Source organism: Manis javanica, chromosome 6 (assembly GCF_040802235.1).
Source record: "Manis javanica isolate MJ-LG chromosome 6, MJ_LKY, whole genome shotgun sequence".
Classification (NCBI taxonomy): domain Eukaryota; kingdom Metazoa; phylum Chordata; class Mammalia; order Pholidota; family Manidae; genus Manis; species Manis javanica.
This window is the reverse complement of record NC_133161.1, coordinates 93061804-93067515: the sequence shown is the minus strand read 5'-3', so window position 1 is coordinate 93067515 and position 5712 is coordinate 93061804. Positions and strand designations below refer to the sequence as shown.

At 33.5% G+C, this 5712-nt stretch overlaps 1 non-coding gene across 1 annotated transcript; it reads right to left on the bottom strand.

Moving 5' to 3' along the window:
- Positions 1-4209: 4209 nt before the first annotated feature.
- LOC118971042 (U6 spliceosomal RNA) lies at positions 4210-4318 on the bottom strand. The gene has a single exon (XR_005059295.1). It is a non-coding gene; the product is annotated as a U6 spliceosomal RNA (small nuclear RNA).
- Between the last annotated feature and the right edge of the window lie 1394 nt (positions 4319-5712).

Genomic DNA, 5712 nt, shown 5'->3' with positions numbered 1-5712 from the left:
AAGAGAATTAGAATTTGTAATATATAAATCATCCCTTCAAATTGATGACAATGAGATAAACACTCCAATAAAAAATGGAGATATAATTTCAAAAAACCATTCACAGAGAGAAAACAGATAAAAAATGTTCGATCTCATTAGTAATCACAGAAATGCATTTTAAATCACAACTAGATGTCATTTCATCCCCTTCAAATTAGCAAAAAGATAAAGTATGATCTTTTCAAACTTGGGCAAGGATATGAAGCACCTGACAATCTTCTAAAAAGCTGTTGGGAGTGTAAATTGACATAATCTCCTGAGAAAACAAGGTGGCATTATTTAGCCAAGTTACAATTAAATATGCATTAAATATGACTCAACAGTTTCATTTCTAGTTAATAACCTGGAGCCGGGTCAACAAATTATGTCCTGATATTCAAATCTAGCCCTAGTCCTATTTTCTTTTTTTTTTGAGAGGGCATCTTTCATATTTATTGATCAAATGGTTGTTAGCAGTTAACAACAATAAAATTCTGTACAGGGGACTCAATGCACAATCATTAATCCACCCCAAGTCTAATTCTCGTCAGTCTCGGATCTTCTGAAGCACAACGAACAAGTTCTTACATGGTGTACAAATTCTTACATAGTGAATAAGTTCTTACATGGTGAACAGTACAAGGGCAGTCATCACAGAAACTTTCGGTTTTGATCACGCATTATGAACTATAAACAATCAGGTCAAATATGAATATTCGTTTGATTTTTATACTTGATTTATATGTGAATCCCACATTTCTCCCTTATTATTATTATTATTTTTTTTTTTTTTTTTAATAAAATGCTGAAGTGGTAGGTAGATGCAAGATAAAGGTAGAAAACATAGTTTAGTGCTGTAAGAAAGCAAATGAAGATGATCAGGTCTGTGCCTATAAGCTAAGTATTAATCCAAGCTAGACAAGGGCAACAAAACATCAATGGATGCAGAAGATTTCTCTCAAAACAGGGGGGTTGAGGTTCTAAGCCTCACCTCTGCTGATCCCCAATTTCTCACCTGATGGCCCCCCCGCGACTGTGCCTCTCTTAGGTTGTTCCTCCCTTGAGGAATCTTACCCGTCTCTGGCTAACCAGTCATCTTCCGGGGCCAGACAGGGAAATGTAAAGTTGGTAAGTGAGAGAGAAGCAATATTGTTTGAAGAGGTTAGCTTTTTACTTCTTTGCAGATTTATGCCCTGTGGGTTTTATGCCCAGCATTTGTCTCGAGGTATCTTTACCACTTGGAGGAATTATGATACTCGGTAAATTCGATATGAGGCACAAATTCTATATAAGGGTTGTAATTAGGAAGGAAGAAAAAAAGCTATAGAAGTAGCAGCTAGTCCTGTTTTTTTAAGTAAAATGTTTTTGCCATGCAAACACACCCATTAGTTTATGTGTTGCCTTTGGCTACTTTCACAATATATGGGCACAGTTAGTAAAGATAGACAGTATAAGGCCCACAAAGGCTTAAATAGTTACCATTTAGCTTCTAATAGAAACTGTTTGCCAACCTCTGACCTAAAGAAATTCTTGCATTTGTCCACCAAAAGACATCTATAGGCTATGTAGAGCTACACTGTTTTTAACAGCAAGAAACTGGAAGCAACCCGAATTCCCATCAAAGTAATTTGCTATACAGTATAAAAACATGAGTTAACTACAGCGTCACACAACAGGATGAATCTCAGATGTTGTTGAGCAACAGAAGATAGTTGCAGAAAAATACATGCAATACCATTCTATTTACATAAATTTGTGGCACATTACTGTTTAGATTCACAAATACATGATAGTGTTATAAATAAAAACAAGACAATGATAAACTCAAAATTCAAGATAATGGTTATTTGTGAATGGGGATGAAAAGGGATGGTATTATGAAAGGGCAAGGAGGGGTTTTCAAAGTTAAGGTAGGTAATGTTTCCTTCTTAAACAGGGTGGACCATATCTCATGTTCCTTATATTGTTTTCTTTATGCCCTTTTAGTATGGACAGAATTGTTTCCCCCACCTAAATTCACTTCTTGAAGCACCAACCTCCAATGTGACTATATTTGGACATAGGGCCTTTATGGAGATAATTAAAGGTTAAGTGAGGACGTAAGGAAGGGACCCTAATTAGAATGAGCTGGTGTCCCTATAAAAAGAGAAAGGGACCCCATATCTCTCTCTCTCTCAATGCATGCACAGCGAGAAAACCATGAGGACACAGGAAGGTGGTGGTCTTGAAGCCAAGAAAAGAATTCTCACCAGAAACCCAATTTTCTGGCACTTGATCACAGACTTCCAGCCCCCAAAACTATGGGAAAATAAACATTTGTTGTTTAAGCCATCCAATCTTTGGCATTTTGTTATGGCAACCCAAGTAAACTAATACACCTATGAAAATGTTAATACATGTTTTATCTAGTCAAAATTTTTATTAAAATTATAGAAGCAATAAGACCTCTCTGAGGGGATATTTAAGCTGAGTTTTAAATAAATAAAGGTATTAAGTACACTATTTGTGTCTCTCAGTGATCAAATGTATTGGCATTTATCTTGTGTCAGTTTTGGGGTTTGTATATTTAAGGGACTCATCCATTTCACCTAAATTATCAAATTTGTTGGTATATTTACACGATTTATTATTCTTGTAATGTCTAGATGATCTGTAGTCCTGTCCCTCTTTCATTCCTGACACAAATAATTTATCTTTTCTATGTTTATTCTTTAAGAGTCTATTTAGAAATTTATCAGTTTTTGGTCCTTTCAGAGAACAAACTTTTGGTTTCACTGATGTTTTTGATTGTTTATTCATTTTCCATTTAGTTGAAATTTCCATTATTACCTTTAATTCTCTGTTGGTTTATGTTTGGTATTAATTTGCTCTTCTTACCTTGTAAAATGAGAGCATAGATCATTGATTTTAACTTTATTTTCTAATATGAATATTTACAGGTATAAATTTTCTCTTTAAGAACTGTTTTAAGTACATCTCACAAAATTCCATATGCTGCTTTTTCATATTTATAAAAGTACTTTCTAGCTTACCTTATATTTCTTTCTTGACTCATGGGCTATTTGGAGTGGGTTGCTGGATTTCCAAATATTTGAAGATTTTCCAGATATCTTTTTTTCCAGTTCTAATTTAATTCTGTGTGGTTAAAGAACATACCTTATGTGATTTCAACCCTTTAATGTTCTCAGACTTTTTTTATGGCCCAGCATAGTCTATGCTGATGAACACTGCATGTATCCTTGAAAAGAATAACTATTCTGCAATTGTTGAGTATAGTGTTCTTTAAATGACAATTTTGTTAAGTTCACTGATAATATTATCAAGTCTGTTATACTTCCCTGATATTTTGTCTACTTACCCTGTTAAGAAAGGATTGTAATATGTAATTGTGGATTTTTCAATTCTATCATTTTTCATTTTATGTTTTTTGAAGTTCTGTTATTTGGTGCATATATGTCTAAGATTGCTGTTATATCAACAATCTTTTTATTCTCTAATTTTTCTCCAAACCTACTCATCAGGGAAGGATTAATTTTTTAAAACAAACTACATAAGCAGTAGTTTTCCAGTGTAAAGTATTCAAATTAAAAAAAAATGTACAGAACAATATATCAAAGCCCCCTACTTTCAACTTCTTCTCCCTCTTCTACCTACCCTACTGAGATATAACCCAAAAAAGTTTGACAAAAATATCTGATCTTAAAAAAGCTCCCACTTCCAGCCATATTCTTTTTTTATTTTTTTAAAGGCTGGAGTTTTATATTTTGTGAGGATTTTAAGTTACAGATTCAATTTCTTCAATATATAGAACTGTTCACACAATTTTTTATTATATAACTTTGGATAAATTGTATTTCTTAAGAAAATTTTTCTTGCCATTTATTCCACCTCCTTATGTGTTAACCGCATGGTATTCTCAATCCAGGCTTCCAGAATTCCAACCCCCTCCCCCCGCCCTCATCTACCAATGAAGAGTAAGTTTGTTATTGATGTAAATTCTTTTGAAACTGTTAGGTAAGTTTCCTAACTATGAATGATTGATATATTTCCATAATTAGCCATATCCTCATAACCCATCAACCATAACCAATAATTAAGTAGACTATTTGTATTTTGTTTTTTAAATATGTTTTTTCTAAATGTGTTTTGTTTCTAAAAATGGTGCTAGTTGAAGTCTCTGAAGTAACTGAAGTGAGAGAAGTAGTAATGAATTGGCATGTCATCCTTGTGTAGGGGCCATACTAATCTTCTCTGTATTGTTCCAATTTTTTAGTATATGCACTGCTGAAGTGAGCACCCAGCCATATTCTTAAACTGGGAGAAATTTGAGACCAAGCTGTGTGTCTTGGTCTAATGCTAAAAGCAACCATTTTTATGCAGCTCACCATGGGCAGGGCTGCAAAGAGTTTTCTGATACTTGGAGTCAAAATGAAGAAATTAGAGAATTTCTCAATCTTGGGAAGCCTAGTTTTCAGAACATGCTTTAGCTATTTGGTGATGTGAAGCCTCTGTGAAATAACCTGAGTGACATATGTGAAAGGTATATATACATGAGTTGTACTTTGTACCCGGCTTCTTTTGTAACTCTATCAGTAGAAGTCATCTGGATTGGAGATTCTAGAAGTGGAATCAGTATCTCTCCAATTCTCAAGAAATGAAAATGTGCTCAAAAACTTAAAGGATCAAGGGGATGTTTAGTGAATATTCTGTTCTCTAAATGCCTGATTTTAAAAATTTTATTTGTATTATTTTCCTCTCCAGTTTGACTAAGAAAAGGCCTTAAAAAATAGTTAATCAACATTAAAAAGAGGGTTCTTAAGTACCCCAAAGTCACCTACTACTTACCCTCTCTGGCTTCAAAGCTAAAGCTTGTTTTCCCTTCCCTTAGCAAGACAAAAGATGCATAATATTTCCCTTGTGAAGGTGTGTTAATAGTCTGGGACATGGAAAATAACTTAGAATTTTACTTACCCCTCCCAAAGATTGTTCATTTGCTAATTTTATCATCCATTGCAAGATGAAGTTCTAAGGTAAAGACAACAAAGCCTGGTGCTCTGAATCTGACCTCTTGCATTTCCTCTGGGGAGAGCTAGTAAAAGAATGACATGATTTTATACATAATAAACCACAGATATTTATGTCTTAATGCATATATAATTTTCACTTATAACACATAATGGCTCTGTAAGAATGTTTATCTTTTGAATCTATCTACTCTTATGATGCAAACCTTAATTGATATTTCATAAAGCCACTGACTTCTCCAATTTCAAGGGATAGCTCCTTACTCTCCTATGCCAGAATTCAATGAAATTTAGTCATTTTTGTGTATCTATCAGTTTCATGTCATCATATACATTTCAACATATAAATAATAATAAACAATATTGCATAGAACTTTGTTTTGTAAGATTTCTTAACATTAAATATTTCATTTTCTGTATCTCACTGATGCTAGGATTTCACATCTTGGAATCTTCACCATAAGGATCCATCTTACAGTTGTTAGTGCTATACTTTAGTTGGCAATGCTTTTTTTCCTTTCCTTAGTCACACATAAAGTAAGTGTGCCTTATAATCAATAATACCTTATATTCTATGAAATACAGTAATTCTGACCAAAATCTTCCACCTGATATTATTATACTAATTATACTGAAGGAGGAACTGAGGCTATATGTTTCTCACAAA